A 19,018-nucleotide genomic window follows, 5' to 3' on the forward strand; every position below is an offset into this window, starting at 1 on the left:
CTATATATAAATGATAAATGATAATACGGTATATTAAAAAGTGAAGAAGCAAGATTACAGCGCAATGTTGTCGGTATTCATGATCCATTTGGCATTATCAAATGAGCAGTCGCATGTTTCCAATGTATGGCCTAGAGACAGACTTCACCACTATTTCTATTTTTCTAGTATCGATCCTTGTAAGTGTAATTTTTTTGGGGTGGTCTTGTAAAAACTAGAGATGTGCGCTGGTCTCCGTCATAGGTTTTGTATCTGTATCTCCTTCAGGTTTTATTGGATAATTTTTTTTTACATAGAGCTAAATCCATGGAATTTTTGTTCCAGCAGTGTCATGTCACAGCTGGGGACACTTTTTACGCAAGGTCCCCTGGCCAAAACAGGGGGCCCAGGGGGCTGGTCAACCCAGGGTACCTGGGGGAATGGGGGCCCCAATATAGGGGTCCCCCCATGCTTAACCCTTCCAGGGCTGAAGCCCGAGGCTGTCGTTTCTGTGCAGTGGGCGCTAGGCTGATAATTTGGTTGTGAAAAATAGATAAATCATTAAACATTGGGTTGTGTTGTGGGAGTACAAGTCCCAGCAAACCTCCCTGCATGAAGGGACTTGGAGAAACACAAATCCCAGCACGCAGGGCACTAAAGGCACACAGACACCCAGTACAGTAAAGCTTTATTACCTACACGTATTCATACATTCAAACAGACATATATAATATACTCACCTTGTCACACGCCCCCCCGCAGGTCGGCCCTCTTCTGCAGTAGGGCGCCAGGGGGTTAAAAAATAAAAATGGGTACTTATGTATTATCTGGGCGCCCTATTTTTTCATTGCATGCTACTACTTAAGGCATGCGATGCGACTTTTCATTGTAAAGGCCCGATTTTTAAGTGTATAGTCAACCATGGGTGATTTCATACCCCCACTATCCAACTACGCATGGAGTTGATCTTATACAGTGTGGCGAGCGCAGCGAGCCACCGAGCCCGAAGCGTGGCGAGCGCAGCGTGCCCCGCGAGGGGACGCGGATTACTTTACATGTATTCTGCGTCCCCTCATGGGGCTTGCTGTGCTCCCCACGCTTCGGGCACGGTGGCTCGCTGCGCTCGCCACACTATATAAAATCAACTCCATGCGTAGTTGGATAGTGGGGGTATGAAATCACCCATGGATGACTATACAATTAAAAATCGCATCGCATGAATTGTATGCCACTATATTGCATGCGATGCGATGAAAAAAATCAGGCGCCCAGATATTACATAAGTACCTAAAAAAAGTGCAACACCCGAACCGGAGAGCCGCCTGCATGTATACGCACAGATGCCTCTCCCCCACTAGTCACTGGGACTCCTCTAGCCCAATCAGGGCTGAGCTCCAGGGGAGTGCCCCACCTACCTGGATTTTGCTGTCTCCATGGAGATGGCAATATCCAATCAGGGCAGAGCTCAGTGCTGCTTGGGTGTCCCAGTGACTCACATTACTGGGTTTCCCTGTCAGCAGTGGCAGAGAGCAGCCTGTGACACAGGCGGCTTTCTGAGTCCTGGGGTTTGCGTACTTCATTTTATTAATCCCCTTGGATACTCTACTTCCATTTCTAAAAGTTGCCAGAAATCACACGCGAAATCTGGTTATTTGTATATTAAGGTGAGTTAGTTTATTATGGTGAGTGTTGAGCCCCCTGTTTCTTTATTTATTTGAGCATGTGGTCACAGGCCACTGCACCCCAACCTGGGAATGGCGAGTGCAGTTTGTACCCCATTCGCAGGAATGGCGAGTGCGGTGGTGTCCTTTATGAATATATTATGTATGTATATATATATATATTTATGTATATAATGTAAATATACATGTATATGTTTGGGTTAATTTTTAACTATTGTAATTCAACACCTTAAATAGACTCAAAGTCTAGCGAGAATCCGACGTCGTGAATCTGATGTTTGGCCTGGCAATAGGATCTGAGTAAGGCGGAAACACTCAGGTCCCAATGTTCTGAGCAGGTTGGATTCCAAGGAATCCTCATTTCTAGAAAAAACATTCTTGTTTTATACCATTATGTTGATTATCTATAAAAGCTTTCCAAAATTAGAAATTCCATTATGAAAACATAAAATAATTTCTCTTTGAACATAGCTAAATAAGGGGTTATTGGGGGGGAGGGGGCAGCTGAATGTATTTTTTTTTTTTTGACAGCAGAAAGAATCAAGTTTTTGTATTTTTTTTACAACCGGTAGAATCAGATTCCCCGGGAGATCTTCCAAAATGATTGACTGGGTCAACTAATGCAATTAGTCTAACATTAATTCAACATTTCTTATTGATACAAAAGTCCCCTAGACAATGACTTAAGGATGCCTCCGAAAGGGCACACTTTGGAGCTGAAGAATTTGCAATGACAATAAGGTGACAATGACTGGGGGTATGCCTCCGAAAGGGCACACTTTGAAGCTGAAGAATTTGCAATGACAATAAGGTGACAATGACTGGGGGTAAGATAACCTTTATAAAATAGTCTCTCTAAAAGTAGTAGCAGAGATTTTCCAGAGGGAAGATTGAGGAAGGCACACAATGAAGAATTCCTGTACTGAATGTTGACTTGTGCCAGAAGACCAGTGCCAGAATCCCATCATTGATGTGAATGCCCATGCTGGAGTTTTGACTGCCAGGGGGGTGAGGATTAAGTTTTGGCACTAGCGGGGGATTAAAACTATACACTATGCATAGTACGCCCAGCCGATCATTCGCGAGCCGCCCGGGATCTTCATGGACAACAGGGTCAAATGTGATCCATCACAAGTTGTCCTTTAACTTGAAATGGATCACATACGACCCCTGTTCCCCATCCGGTCCACTGCATGCCGGTCTGTCCTCCAGCTCAGGTCCGATGCGCTCAGGTCTGACCACGCATCGGACCTCTGGGGACATCACACTGACCCGATTTGGGCCGATTTCTCTGCCTTTTCTGTCGGGAACAGGTGAAATGGGCCCAAATCGAGTTAGTGTATGGGGGCCGTTAGGGTTAGGCTGTAGTGGGGAAGTGAGAAGGTTTGGGTTAAGCTGCTGGGGAGGGTTAGTGTTAGGTTGGGAAAGGTTAGGCTGCAGGGGGTGGGAAAAGTTAGATTTTAGGCTAGGGTTAGGCAATTAGAAAGAGGGTCAGGGTTCGGCTGTTTGTGTGTGTGTGGGAAGGTAGAGGTTAGGCTGTGGGGGATCGGAAAGGTTAAGCTGCTGAGGGGGAGTTAGGGTTAGGCTGTGGGGGGGGGGGTGGAGACATTTAGAAAGGGGGTTAGTGTTTGGCTGTGTGTGTGGGGGAAGGTTAGGGTTAGGCTACGGGGAGATGGGAAAGTTAGGCTGTGGGGGGTGGGAAAGGTTAGGGGTAGGCTAGGGTTAGGCATTTAGAAAGAGGGTCAGGGATCAGCTGTTTGCGTGGGGGGGAAGGTTAGAGATAGGATGCAGGGGACGGGAAAGGTTAAGGGGGGAAGTCAGGATTAGGCTGGGGGGGGGGGGGCTGGAAGCATTTAGAAAGAGGGTTCGAGTAAGTCTGTATGTGTGTGTGTGTGTGTGTGTGTGTGGGAAGGTTTGGGTTAGGCTGCGAGGGATGGGAAAGGTTAGGGTTAGTCTGCTGTGGGGAATTTAGGGTTCCGCTGCAGGAGGGGTAGAGGCATTTAGAAAGGGGGTAGAGTTCAGAGTTAGACTGTCGGGCAAGAGGGTTAGTTTTTAGTTGTGTGGAGGGAGGGCTAGGGTTGGGGAGGGCAGAGGATAACTAAGTATAATTAGCGTTCCCTTGTCGGTATTCCCTCATTTGGGATGCCAGCATTGGTATTACGACCACCAAAATCCATGCCACAGGTCATCCATATGTGTAAGCAAGAAAATCACAAGTGAGAGGGTAGGGGCAGGCACAAGTAGGGGCAGGCACAAGTAGGGGCAGGCACAAGTAGGGGCAGGCACAAGTAGAGACAGGCACAAGTAGGGTGGCACTCTGTGGACAGAAGAGGTACTTTCTGTAACTTGTACCCAATAAAAGCCTATGGGATTCTGCAGACAGGGATCACATCCCTCCCTGACCCCCGCACATTTGCAGTAGGACTATGAACATGGATATCTTGGTTTTCGTTTGATTTTTTTATTCACCTATATTCATGCCTGTGGTATTCGTAAATGCCACTCTGAATGCGATGAGTGTTGGGATGCGTGCAATAGGCGATGCATTATAGAACATCTCTCTCTTCGGGAGCTGAGTACTCAGTGAAGACGTTTGCTTACTCGTAAAATATTCAGAATACTTTTGCTATCACTGTGATCTGCAGGTCTCTGTATCAGCTGGTCTGCGATGCGGTTTCCTACCTCCCTCTTAGTTATAGCCCTCTCACCAGGTATTGTATCCAGCAGGGTGGAGGGCGCAGAAAGCACGCACGGCTGACAACAATATTGTTCTAGCAAATATCACACGCTAAGAAACATCACACTTTATGCTGGTTTCAGAGAAACTTACATCTTAAATCTACACAATGAGAGTGTTTCTGTACAAAGAGAGTGTTTACTAAACCATTATATGTTAAACCTAATTCACACCTCCTGAAATTCCTGCCGATATTGATTTAACCTATTTCCTTTTTTTTTCGTATAAGAGATGTATTTCCTTATTGCATAGGTGCCAATAAACATATGTACGAATATATATATATATATATATATATATATATATATACATACATTTTTGTTCATCTTACAGCATCTTTTAGCAGTTTTCAATGCTCCGCCGAGCACAGCACAGAGGCCCTTGTTCAGATCTGATCGCAGTACAAATTTGGGTACTTGTGTATTATAACGGCGCCCGATTTCATCCAAATCGCATCCGATATCGCATCAGATTTTTGGCCGATTTGATCTGCGATGCGATTTTGCGTCCGATTTGCATCCGATTTGCGCCCGATTTTCGGCCGATTTTTTGCCGATTTTCGGCCATTTCCTGATGATTTGCATGTTATTCCATCCTTGCACACCCCCAGGTACTATGCGATGGTATGCGATGTGATTTTCGGGAAAATGCCCCTGATTGTACAATTAAATATCGCATAGCAACGCATGCCAGCAAGTGGCATGCGATGCGATGTGATTCGCAATGTTAAATGCACCCCCATTGTTAACGCCACCCCCACTATCAACGCCAACCCGAAGCGTGGCGAGCGCAGCGAGCCAGCGAGGGGCGGCGGTACGCGTCCTCCGACCTTTTCATACCCCCACTATCCACGTCGGCGTGGAGTTGAGAATAGAATAGTGTGGCGAGCGCAGCGAGCCACCGAGCCCGAAGCGTGGCGAGCGCAGCGAGCCCCGCGAGGGGACGCGGATTACTTTACATGTATTCCGCGTCCCCTCGCGGGGCTCGCTGCGCTCGCCACGCTTCGGGCTCGGTGGCTCGCTGCGCTCGCCACACTATCTAAAGTCAACTCCACGCCGACGTGGATAGTGGGGGTATGAAAAGGTCGGAGGACGCGTACCGCCGCCCCTCGCGGGCTCGCTACGCTCGCCACGCTTCGGGTTGGTGTTGATAGTGGGGGTGGCGTTAACAATGCCGGTGCATTTAACATTGTAAGCACCCATCAGGGTGATTGTACAATTAGAAATCGAATCGCTTCACATGCATCGCATGGCATGCATCACATGCCACTATATTGCATGCAATGCACTACGATGGTATTCGGGGGTGTGCAAGGTGTGCAATAATGGTACAGCATGCAAATTGGCCGGAAAAAGTGAAAAATCGGTCGAAAATCGGCCGAAAATCGTCCGCAAAATCGCATCCGATTTTTCCATGCGATTTGCGGCCGATTTTCGGCCGATTTTCGGCCGATTTCGTGGGCGCCGTCAAAATACACAAGTACCCAAATTTGTTCTCAAAATGGGCAAAATCATGTGCACTGCAGGTGGGGCAGATGTAACATGCGCAGAGAGAGTTTAATTTGGGCGGGGTGTGTTGAAACTGAAATCTAAATTGCAGTGTAAAAATAATGCAGCCAGTATTTACCCTGCACAGAAACAAAATAACACACACAAATCTAACTCTCTCTGCACATGTTACATCTGCCCCCCCCAAAAAAACAGTGAACAGCGTTCTCCATTGTAGCATTGAATACACAAACGGCGAGGTACACAAATTTCCCATAAGAAAGCATCGGCGATGACCAAGTGGCGAACAGGGAAAAGCTCTCTGTTTTTTTTGGGGGGCAAACCGGGAGCGTTGAACAGGGCGAGGAACATTTTTGGAGAGAGGACTGCCCATCTCTACAAAAAAAAAGCGAACCTTGCCGGAAAAAAAAGCGAAATGAATACTGCCCTTTGTGTGTGTGCCAATTATATACATATGTGTCCTTATACAGCGTTGCAGCACACAGTTCACCGCATATCTATGCTCAGTGCCAGATTAAGGTCTAAATGATGGGCCTGGAGCTGAAAATGATCAAGGGCCTATTATGCGCAATGATAGGGGTTGTGGCCAGCACCTAATAATGTGGGGGCTTGACCAGCATTCTGGTTGGGTGATCGGTTCATGGGTGTGTCTCTATTTGTGTAAATACTTTCAACTAATTATATATGCCTGGAAAAGGCAGGGGGCTGGCATAGGAAAAATGCAGGGAGCTATATTGGCGGGTGCCCTCCAAAGGTGCACCCGTAGGACGCCGATGTTCTAAGATACTTATGGGGTGAGGCGGCACTCCAGTCATAAAAAAAATACTGAAAGCCGAAACTTGGTAGACAACATTTCAGCACCTTTTATGTGGTCACCTAAGTTTACCACACCATATACCCCTTATACAAATCATGCAGCACAATAGTAACCTTCTACTGTACTTGCCTCTTACACAATATGCCACATGGAATGAGCCAAAATTCACATGGACTGAGCCAAAATTCACACTATGTCACATGGATTGAGTCAAAAATAACATTATGTCACACAGATTAAGGCAAAATTCACATTTTGCCACACGGATTGACCCAAAATAAACACTATACCAAACAGATTGAGCAATAATGCACAATAGCATTGCACGCCAAAGGCGCGCATTAAAGATATACACCATAATGCCCATTACATGTTAAGCCACACACCATAATGTCCATTACGTATTATGGCAAACACCATAATGCCTATTAAAAATTATGCTACATAAATGCTGCTTAACTACATGCTCATTTCCAGGGGTTCCATGCTCATTGCCAGGGGTTCCTTGCTCATTACCATGTGGGATTACATGCTCACGGTAACTGGGGGACAGCCGCCACCGGGCAGAAAGGACAGCCGGGCAGAGAACAGGGGGCTGCCCGGCTGTATTCAGAGCACTGCAGGTCCCGGCTATTTGAAATAATACCCCTTTCACATCATAAAATGCATAAAATCCAGTAATATGGTCCCACGAACATGCAGGGACATTCCCGGGCTGGTTCTGAGGAAGCTTTTTTGCGAAAGCGTACGCTCGACTTAACCACACACCTAGTGTGTCTAAAACCCCACTCTCCCCTCCCCACTTATAAATTGTATTTTTGATCTGTTGGCTGCGTTGGGGTTACCGTTGGACACGGTCCCCTACAAAATACACTGACACGGTATCTGGCGCCAGAACCGTTAGTGTTCCTGTCTGTTCTCAACCCACTTGAGCGAGGGAGTGCACGCAGGCACCCCTCAGACGTAGCTCTGTGGGAGAACACAGGACGTGGTACCACTGGCTCCAGCAAGCCAGCAGCAGCGCTGAGACGGCATTACATCCGTGCTCAGGCGCTTGCCAGCGGCTGCTAGAGAGAGCCTAGGGTCATTTGAAACATTGGGGGAAATTTACCAAAATGGATTCGTAGAAAAAAGGTGTATTCGTAGGGAGAAATACACCTTTTTTTTACGAATTTGTATTTTCGGGATTTACAATCCCAAAAATACAACAATTCGTAGTCCTAAAGATGGAACATTCGTATTTGTAGTTACAAATACGAATGCCCTACACCATCGATAGGATACGACAGAAATCACCATTCAAAAGAATGGTGGTTTCTGATTTACTAAGCAGCCGTACTGACAATACGGCTGCTTAGTGGTGTGAAACACCCACGCAAATACGACAGGAAAATAGAACACCATTTTCCTGTTCTATTTGCGTTTTAGCCTGCACGGATCAGTCAGATCCGTGCAGGCTTTAGTGTAAAAAAATAGAAAAATAAATAAATTAAAAAAAAAACCGGCGTGGGGTCCCCCCCACAGCCGAAACCAGCACCAGGCTGAAGGAGCCGGGGCCGGTAATTAAAAATCAGGGAACCCGACAAATAGGGGTTCCCCGATTTTTAACAACCAGCCCCAGGCTCCAGGTCCGGGGCTGGTTCCCAAAATACGGGGGACAAAATGAGTAGGGGTCCCCCGTATTTTAAGAACCAGCCCCAGGCACAACCAGCCGGCAGGGTAATGTCACAGCCGGGGGACACTTATAATATAAGGTCCCGCGGCCAAAACATTCTCCCTACCGACCAGTCAGCCTGGCCAGGGGCCCTGGGGGAGTGGGGACCCCCCCAATAAAGGGGTCCCCCCCCTCCAGGACTTACCTGACCAGGCTGAAGCCTGGTGCTGTCCTCGATGCCCCTGGGCGGTGGGCATCGAGCTGATAAATGTTGTAAAAAATAGATAAACCATTGTTTTTTACTGTGGCACTACAAGTGCCAGCAAGCCTCCCCAGCAAGCTGGGACTTGGAGAACCACAAGTCCCAGCCTGCTGGGCATTAAAGGGCCCGCTGGCACTTGTAGTTCTACAGTTAAAAAAATAGTGCACAAAACACACTGATACACTTTTAAAATAAAACTTTATTACACACAAAGCCCACACATACTAATACTTACCTATCTTCTCTCCGTAGGTAGCCCTGGTCCTGTGTCGGCGTCTTCTGGTCCTGTGTCGTCTTCTTCCTCCATGTGGACGTCGCTGTCGGCGATGGTGTCCCCGTCCGGATCCGACGAAATCCATTTGGGAAGCTGTGGAAGGAAACCATACTCACCTGTCCCAGCGCGACGTAGTCCAGGTAAGGGTCTTTGCAAAAAAATAAACCGAAAACCCCGAAACCAAACCGGACTGACGGAGACGCACGTGTGTTTGTTTACATCGTGCGGCTCCGCCTCCCGAATGCCGCTATTGGCCGCCTTGCGGCCTAGCGGCTCCTGATTGGCCGCTAGGCCGCAAGGCGGCCAATAGCGGCATTCGGGAGGCGGAGCCGCACGATGTAAACACCGTGCGTCTCCGTCAGTCCGGTTTGGTTTCGGGGTTTTCGGTTTATTTTTTTGCAAAGACCCTTACCTGGACTACGTCGCGCTGGGACAGGTGAGTATGGTTTCCTTCCACAGCTTCCCAAATGGATTTCGTCGGATCCGGACGGGGACACCATCGCCGACAGCGACGTCGACATGGAGGAAGAAGACGACACAGGACCAGAAGACGCCGACACAGGACCAGGGCTACCTACGGAGAGAAGATAGGTAAGTATTAGTATGTGTGGGCTTTGTGTGTAATAAAGTTTTATTTTAAAAGTGTATCAGTGTGTTTTGTGCACTATTTTTTTAACTGTAGAACTACAAGTGCCAGCGGGCCCTTTAATGCCCAGCAGGCTGGGACTTGTGGTTCTCCAAGTCCCAGCTTGCTGGGGAGGCTTGCTGGCACTTGTAGTGCCACAGTAAAAAACAATGGTTTATCTATTTTTTACAACATTTATCAGCTCGATGCCCACCGCCAGGGGCATCGAGGACAGCACCAGGCTTCAGCCTGGTCAGGTAAGTCCTGGAGGGGGGGGACCCCTTTATTGGGGGGGTCCCCACTCCCCCAGGGCCCCTGGCCAGGCTGACTGGTCGGTAGGGAGAATGTTTTGGCCGCGGGACCTTATATTATAAGTGTCCCCCGGCTGTGACATTACCCTGCCGGCTGGTTGTGCCTGGGGCTGTTTCTTAAAATACGGGGGACCCCTACTCATTTTGTCCCCCGTATTTTGGGAACCAGCCCCGGACCTGGAGCCTGGGGCTGGTTGTTAAAAATCGGGGAACCCCTATTTGTCGGGTTCCCTGATTTTTAATTACCGGCCCCGGCTCCTTCAGCCTGGTGCTGGTTATGGCTGTGGGGGGGACCCCACGCCGGTTTTTTTTTTTATTTATTTTTTTTTCTATTTTTTTTTACACAATGCAGCCTGCACGGATCTGACTTGATCCGTGCAGACTGCTAGAAATAATTCGTATTAGCAGCCGTATATACGGCCGCTAATACGAATCATTACACCATCGGAGGGTTACAAAGCAGTCGTATCTGACTGCTTTGTAAATCCCCCTCCGGAACACGACTTTGCATACGACTTAAACAGTCGTATGCAGTCGTAGGGAAACAACCAATACGAAAAACTAGGTTTTTCATATTGGTAAATTTCCCCCATTGTATACATGATAGTAACAACCCTGATCCACGCTATAAATAAATGGTAATATAACCATAACTCTGAGCCACACAGCAAGTCAATTGAAATCAATTGGGATAATAGGCAGTGGGGTTTCCACTAGGTGAAGGATTTTTATCCTTTTTTAGATCACTATATGTTGTCTCATGTCTTGTCAAATTTTCTTTTATATTCGCAACTATTTTAAATGAATCTAATAAAAGTGACGTTTTATTAAACATTTTTCTCTCTAGGTGCACCCAAAAAAAGACACTCTTTCTTTCCAAGTAAATATCCCCTTTTATACCAGCCTAGTCCCTGCATTTTCTGATGTGAGGGGGAGATAACCCCCCCCCCCTTTAAACAACCTATATCTTCGGAACCAATTGACCCATTTTCATGTGGGCTTCAAATGATTTTGGTCCCGTGAATCTGGGCCATTTGGTTCCAGAGAAATCTGCCCTCAAACAACATGAACAGCCATGAAATTACATTTCAGAAATGAAAAAAATTGGTTTACCCGCAATATCTCTAGAGCCAATAAACCCATATGGACCAGCCTGGTTTCAGATTGAAGGCCCAGCAATTTGAGATCAACCTCAAGCTTCTGTGATGCCGGAGGGGGAACTGGCAGCCGCTGGAACCGGGTGGAGGTCGGAATTAGCGGGTCCCATGTTATCCTAAGGTAACAACGTTCCAGCTTTGCCTGGCGGTATCTCCGGTTCCCGGGAAGCTAGCAATGCGGGGCCAGGCTCGTTGGAAAGTCCTGGCCCTCAGCTACAAAATGGGCCTATTTGGAGAGTGGGCCTGGAGCTGTAGCTTCATCAGGCCCATTGTTAATCCGGCCCTGTCTATGCTCCTGTTATGCATAGACTTCAGTGGGAACCAGAGGGCAAATGCACCGATTTTCCATCACAATTTATGGGAGCTGCCTGCGATATGTATGTACGCTGCATGCCAAACCACGTTAACATCATGATCCCGCTACAGTGAGCTACAACCACCACTACAATACACCCTGAATTCAGATAACCTTCCTTGCTAGATGTTCATCGTCTTCTGTCAGTCCCTCCATTGGTTACCTGTATTCTACTATACACAATATAATATACTTTTAGTTACACACAAGGCCATAAAACTAACAACACCAATATACATCTCTTTGCTTATCATAGAATATCGCCCAATACAACCTCTTCACTCAAGATCTACGTCTCTTACACACATAGGGCCTGATTCTGGTTCACTTGCAAAAGCAAATTCTCTCTCTAATGGACAAAACCATGTGCACTGGAGGGAGACAGATGTTACATGTGCAGAGAGAGTTACATTTGGGTGAGTAATTTTGTTTCTGTGCAGGGATAATACTGGCTGCTTTATTTTTACACTGCAATATAGCAGTTTGAAGAAAAACCCCACCCAAATCTAATTCTCAGGTTATTTACAAACATTACTACTTATATTTTTATGATAGCCCCATTCCAGGCTGGGACAGTATATGTAGATTTGTTTTAATATTTAACTAATAAAATATAAAAAAATATTTTTTAGCAAAATCTAATTACTACGTAGTCACTCAGCAAGCATGCTCCCACACAGAGTTAACTTTTTTCTTTTTTCCCATACAATGAACTCCTACCCGCCATCTTTTCAGAGTGCACCCAGCACAGTCCAGCTTCAAGATGGGCTGCCTGAACATCCAGAGTCTACTGTCCCATGTGTTTCTGGACTCAATCAGGTCCTATCCATAGGTCCAAAGACTCCTCCGGTTCCAGCCGCTTCAAATGTCTCCAGACTGAATCTGGTTCAATCTGTAGGTCTGAAGATTCCTTTGGTTCCAGCTAATTCATCTGTCTCTGGAGTCAATCCTGTCCTATCTATAGGTCCAAAGACTCCTCCAGTTCCAGCCGGTCCAGACTCAATCTGGGTCCATCTGAAGACTCCTTTGGTTCCAGCCGGTTCAAATTCATCCGGTCTCAATGCGGTCCTGTCCATCCAGTTCCAGACAATATATGTTCCTCTGAAACCAGTCCAGACCTTTCCGATGTTTGAGGTAAAGGACTTCTACCAGCTTGTTCTAGTATTGAACTTTCGACTCCTAACTCCAAGTTAAGTCTCCAGTCTCCAATTTCAAGTAGAAACTGTGATTCTGCTTCTTTCTCTACATGTCCTGACTCCTCAACTTCTGTGGATAATGCAAGTGCCCTAATCCAAGTGGAGGCTTCAAGATGGTTTGTGTACAGAATTGTCAACTTTGATCTTGAGTTCTTCCAAACATCCTCCTGGAACTCTAAAGTCTCTAGAATGCAATCTGCCAAAAATGAAGCCTCTAGTGACAAGGAAGAGTTTTTCCTATTCCTCTAAAGTTGACTCAGGAACTCCCTTTAATTAATGCTAGGACACTCCAAGTGTAGCCCCTAAGCATAGGAAGAATGTTAGAGCTATTAATAAGAAATCTGCACAGGACTCTCAACTTGAGATTTCAACTGACATCCGGTCTTCAAAACAGACACCTGAAACCCCTGTGTCTATCTAAATTGATGGAGATCTAACTCAGTTCCGCGTTATCGTATGCCAATTCTTCTCTAAGATGGACTCAGCACCTTGAATGAATGTTACCCCTGCTCACACAGTTAAACAATTCACACTTTTCTTCAGAGGGAAAGCCTTGGATTGGGCAAAATCTCTCAAAGAATCCAAGGATCCAATATTAAATGATCTTTCTGCACTTCTGAAAGCAGTCCAAATAAATTTTCTTCTAAACTAATCTGTTTGGGACCATATAAAGATTCTCCTCAGTCTACAAGGAATTCAACTACAGCTCAGTTCTCTCTGACATTGCTCAAGCTCTTCCAGACCAGTGTATTAGAAACTTACAATTTGCCAGAAAACAAAGTGTTACTAAACCTTCACAAAATTTCCAGTCCTTGGACTTCAAAGTTGAATACACCTCCTTGTTTCCTTCTCCTGGAAACTCCTCTTCTTTCCTCAAATTCATCCTTCATCCTGCCATCCAAAGGATTCTGATTTGTCACCGTTTTAACGGGATCAAGTCTTGTTAAGCTAACACATTACAAACTTTAAGGAAATAATTACTCCAGAAACAGTCTAAGAACAGCAGTGCAGTCCTTTAGGAGTCGGGTACATTTCTTATGATTCCTCTCCTGGTTTTTATCAGGTGCTGAATCCGTTGAAGTCCTGTCCAATTCAAGAAATGCTATTCCAGCAGGAAGAATTTCCACCTTCACCTTGCATTTGGACTCTGATTATGAAAAGGAGTTTACCGATGACTCAAGTTATGTTATTGGAGGTTCTATCTTCTCTGGCTGTGTCTTTTTCCTGGAAGAAAATTCAGTTTCCAGTGATGTTGAATGGTCCACCTATTCTCATAACAAAAGTCTTGCCTTAGAAAACGAAGATTGGGAAGACCTCTAAGGAATTTTAGGTTCTTCTGGTTTATACTTTTTGGATTTTTTGTGTTTCATTGGATTCCTCTAAGTTCCTACAGTCGTGTTCTGAGGCCACCCCTAAAGAGGTGTGCTGTCACAATCTGAACCATTGAAAGCACTTTCCTACCTTAAGTTCTCCTCCAGACTTGACCTGCGGACTATTTCCAATAGTCCTGCACTGTATTTACACAATGTGCGGTTAAGTGTAAGGCTGGCATTTTCCGCTGACATCCAGTTACCTCCATGCTGCCGCAATGTCACACATATCTCTGTCTGAAACTGTCTCCAGTCTCTGCACTTCACAACATCTGGAGTTTCTGCCGCAATGTCAGGTTGCAGGCCTGTCATTTCCAAACCAGGATTCCATCCAAAATGCCAGACATGGGTGTGGCCATCTTGGTCTCTGTCACATGACACTCTGCAGCCAACCCTGCAACTCCAATGATGACATTCTCCCACTGTCCAGACACTTGCCAGTTCAAGGAAGTACACAACCTCTGTATCTGTTCCTGTGGAAATCCTTCCATTCACATGCTAATTACCATTGTGCTGCACTGTCTGGCTCCCACTGGTACTAATCTCTTCAGCTGATTCCAAGTACTCCTGTTACCATCCATCATCGACCACCAGCCGTGACTACTAACTCCTGCACTTTTCTTCCAAGCACTCTAGCTCATTACAGGTGAGTCATTGAATACCATCGAGGTACCATCAGTTCCAGCTCCAAGACTCTCCCTAGCTTCCAAGCTACTTCATGTGGGTTCTCAAGTTTATCCCAATCCAATCCAACATCAAATTGCCATCGATCCATCATCGATACTCCATCGGTACCAGCCGATCTCTTTTGACTTCTGCTAGCTTCTTAGCTACACCTGGTGGGTTCCAGTTTACCATCGACTCACCATCAATGCTCCATCCATCCAGCTGATCTCCTGCTAGCTTCTCAGCGACTCCCTGTGGTTTCCAGACCACCAATCAACTCAGCATTGTATTACCATTGATTCACCATTGATACTCTATACCACCTGAGTCTCCAGTAAGTTTCAGAACATTTCCCAGCAGTTTATATAAAGTCTCCCAGTCATATCTGATCACCATCAATCAATCTTTGAATCATCTCTTGCTTCAAACCTTCACTGCTCATTTCTTGCTACCGTTCGTACCCAAGAACCACCTGCTTCTACCAGTAACCTGTCAGAGAGCAACATTGATATTAGTCACCATTGGTGTTCTAAACATAGAGACACTATCATCATAGGTGGACTCCATGGCTGAGTTACTGGAATTTACCTGTACTTATATGCTTACCTGCAGTTTTAGATATGCCATCAGAGACTTCTAGCACCACTTCCCAGTATCTCCAGCTTCCAGCACTCCTATGATTCCTACTGATTCCTGCATCTGCAACCCTTCAGTTCCAGCAGATTACAAATTATCCTCCAGTTCTAGTCTGTCTTCAGTCCTCTTTTGGTTCCATCCAGGTCTCAGTATCCCTCCAGATCTAGGGAAATAGAGGATAACAAGTTATCGAGTAGGGGAGCAGGGTATGAGCTGTTTGGCCAAGCTAAAGTACATAAACTAGGGGTGTCACCCCAAAAAAGGTATAAAGATATAGTGACTGGATCTACTCTGGTCACAGTCATCTCTCAGTTATATCCGATTCATGGACTTTGTCTTATTCTTCAATAAAAACCTTAAACTTACCTCAGTTGTCTATCATATTCTCAGACACCCCCAACTTGCTAATGCCCAGCAATAAAAAAAGTTTCAGGATTTTATTGCAGGTTGTCTAGCGCATGCGTATACGGTCTGTACGCATACGCAGTCTTTCAATAATTTCTGGCCTGTGATTTTGGTCTGAATTGAGCCAATAAATCAACATTTCAGAGGTGTTTCTATAGATGCATTAGAGGCCCTTCAAAGTGTTATTATTGGACCAAAAAAGTTCCAGTTACATTACTGATGGCGTAGGTTCCCACAGTCAGTACATTAAGGCCTTCAAACTAGTGTATGGGGACCTCCGACAGATTCGAGCTGCAAGGTAAGTAGGAGATATCAGCAATGTCTTATCCATTACCTGGGCAACGGACAGCCCCGATACTTGGATGTTATAAATGTAAATGAAGAGAACTATTTTTTGCTTACATTAAGTAATGATGAAGATTACAACTGTCATTTTTTTTTTTTTTGCGTCTGACAAGTTTATATAAAATGTGTTTGCTAAAGAGTAGCTTTTATCGCGGGCTTATCTGCTGGGCTTGATTATAACATCTGTTTTGTGTTAATTAATCTAGGTTAGAAAAGGCACATAAGAAAACCACATTGGGATATATTTACAAAAAAGTTACTCTTTTCCTGGTGATTCTGAGACCACTGGTGTTACTAAAGTCAAAACTGTTGCAAAACCACAATTTTTCAATTAAACCAATCTGCACATTTTGCCTACACTCCCAGAATGGCCGGCCCCCCAGAAGGACTCCCGCAACCCCCCAGTCTCTGCAGCCCCCTCATTTGCTGGTGAAATACCAGCATTTGAGCCTCTTCTGGTAGGAGTAGACTAAAATTACATCAATTTAGCCCAGTGCCCTTTACATAATTCTGCAAATTCAGTGGCGTACCTTTAGCCACGCAACCCCCGCGGTGGCGGGGAGGCGCTGAGAAGGTGTGGGCACTGGGGGGGGGGGGGGGGGGGTGCAGGGCTATAGTTAGCTGCAGCTGTCTGCCCCTGTCGCCGGCGATTCTGTCTTGAGGGTCCCGGTTCTCCCGGCTCCTGCTGCTTATAAAAAGAAGTGACATTCGGAAAATGGCTGCCCCCTTACGAAAGAGTTTTTGAGGATACTAGAGGAGGCGGTGGCCTCCTCTTGCAACCTTAAAAACGGCCTGCAGTATGGGGGCAGCCATTTTCCGAATGTCACTTTTCTTTATAAGCAGCAGGAGCCGGGAGAGCCGGGACCCGCAAGACAGATGCGACAGAAGGTATCGGCCGCACGGGGGGTGGGGGGTGGCTAACCCTATGGGGAGGGGGGGTTGTTAACACTACTGGGGGGGGGGGTTTAACCCTATGGGGGGGTTGTTAACCCTACTGGAGGGGGGCGCTGGCAAAATTTTCGGCAGGAGGGCGCATAATTAATAGTTACGCCACTGTGCAAATTGTGTCATTCGCTGTAACGGGGCGCGGCTTGATGAGTTTTCCTCTTTTTTTTTTTGTATCAATGCTGATATCTGTCAACACGGACCACCAATTAGTGTTATACGTACCTGGTACTCTGCTACTTCTGCGCTCCACCATGCCATGTTGACATTTTGCTTGTGTTGACTGTTTGTCAATATCGACCTAGTGCATGTTGACTCTATGGTGTTGACCTACCGACTGTCAACCTAGGCAACCGGAAGATAAAAATGTGCCCCCTTCTGTATAAAAGATCAATATTAACCTACATTTATTCGTAATTAGTTTTTGTACTCAGATTGCCCTAAACTGATCTGTAAATCCCTATATTACTTACCTTTCTTCAAGCTTGAGCAGTCATTATTTATTGGCACACAAACAAAAACATTCACCTTGGCTTCCCTATATCAAATGAATTACTACTGGGTGCCTGTCCAGGTCACAGATGGCCAGCCAATCAGAAAAGGTCTCTATTGTCTGACAGGTAGGAGACAACTCCCAACAGGTTGGAAGCCAAAGGGTGTAGAGGGTCTGGTTGAGAGCCAAGGGGTGTAGAGCAAGGTGTACCTTGGACAGACGGTGATGACCATCTTGTAGGACCTGAAGTCCTCGCCACAAGATGCAGCTGAGTGTCTAATACATATACAATGAATAGTTACCTATACAGAATGGGTTATGTCATTTTATGGTATTATTACTTTATCACATCAACCTGCAACATTCTTGTAACAGGTTCCTGCCTATTGAGTAAAAAAAAATATACATCATGGACAATTTATATGACAGTTCTGAAAAGTGCCTTTCAAGTCCTCCAAACATTGACTTACTTCTGGTCAGCGGCTAGTATTTGCATTTTGCAATTTATAATCCCAACAAAAAGCAAAAGTAAGTTTGAAGAAGGCCACAGTTTGCTTTGGCTTAACTGTTTCATAGGTGTACCAAAAAGAGCCGCTGAACCTTCCTTGTGTTAGGCACCTGTTCAAACTTCAATCACTAATGACTATTTATTTTCAATATTGACTTTTTTACTGTTCAACCAAGCGCTGAAAAATCTGAACTCGTTAATGTCCCAAGATTACTTCATGTACTGCTGAATAAGGGAACTTGTGTATTCACACTTGGAGATACCGATACAGAAGCCATTTAAAACCATTTATTCTTCACTTATGCAGTGCACCAATGACCAAGCTCTCTCTCCAGTGATGCCTCACACCCCCACCTCCCGCCCCAGTGCCCACACAGATTCAGCAATGATCTTTATTTTACAGCCTGCATTGAATGTATCCATTACAGAAGCTTCATAAAGTTTGCAGATTACCTCTTCATAACACTGTATGTATTTTGACACCTTCTGACACTCTATAACGCGAGCAATTGTTTGCTATCATTATTAGATTACATAACATATAAGGAGTGTCCAAATGAAAAGGAGACGTTTGCTGTAGCGGCGTTGTATCTAATCGCAGTGGGTTAATGTGCTTGCCGATAGATGGTGTGGCGGTTTTCCAAGTTGCTCATGTGTAGTTAACATCTTTGCCTCAGTTTCTTCATTCCTGGAAAGTTGTTTTGCGTGGTCGGATGCTTTGGGGTATCTATATAACGGGGCACTGGGCTGTGGTGGGGCACACGCTGTACCCATGTTTAATTGCTTACCTTTTTCAGAGTCTAGCCTTGGCCCTACAGCAGTAGACTCTGGTACAATGCCAGAGACTACTGCACCTTAGAGAGAGAAGGGGTTCGGTCCAAAGTCTGTACATGGTCCCCCTACACTGCGAAATGCCCCTGGGCACAGGATGTGTGGCTGTAAGCCCTGCACCCATCACCAATATGACCTTGATTGCTATTAAAAATGGGTTCTCATTCAGCTCTCTAGCTTTTTCCTCTGGCAATAACAATGATTACTATTATTATTTTTTATACCTAGCACCTATCGTCACAATTTATCATGGGTTGTTAAT

At 45.7% G+C, this 19,018-nt stretch overlaps 1 long non-coding RNA gene across 1 annotated transcript in view; it reads left to right on the forward strand.

Annotated features, from left to right (window-relative positions):
* Positions 1-1,507: 1,507 nt before the first annotated feature.
* The window catches only part of LOC146031985 (uncharacterized), a 71,328-nt gene continuing 53,817 nt past the window's right edge, over positions 1,508-19,018 (forward strand). Inside the window, exon 1 of the long non-coding RNA XR_014457440.1 lies at positions 1,508-1,643. This is a non-coding gene — a long non-coding RNA (uncharacterized LOC146031985). The remainder of the gene's footprint in view (positions 1,644-19,018) is intronic.

This window comes from Crinia signifera, chromosome 1 (genome assembly GCF_055691185.1).
Source record: "Crinia signifera chromosome 1, ASM5569118v1, whole genome shotgun sequence".
In the NCBI taxonomy this organism is placed as follows: domain Eukaryota; kingdom Metazoa; phylum Chordata; class Amphibia; order Anura; family Myobatrachidae; genus Crinia; species Crinia signifera.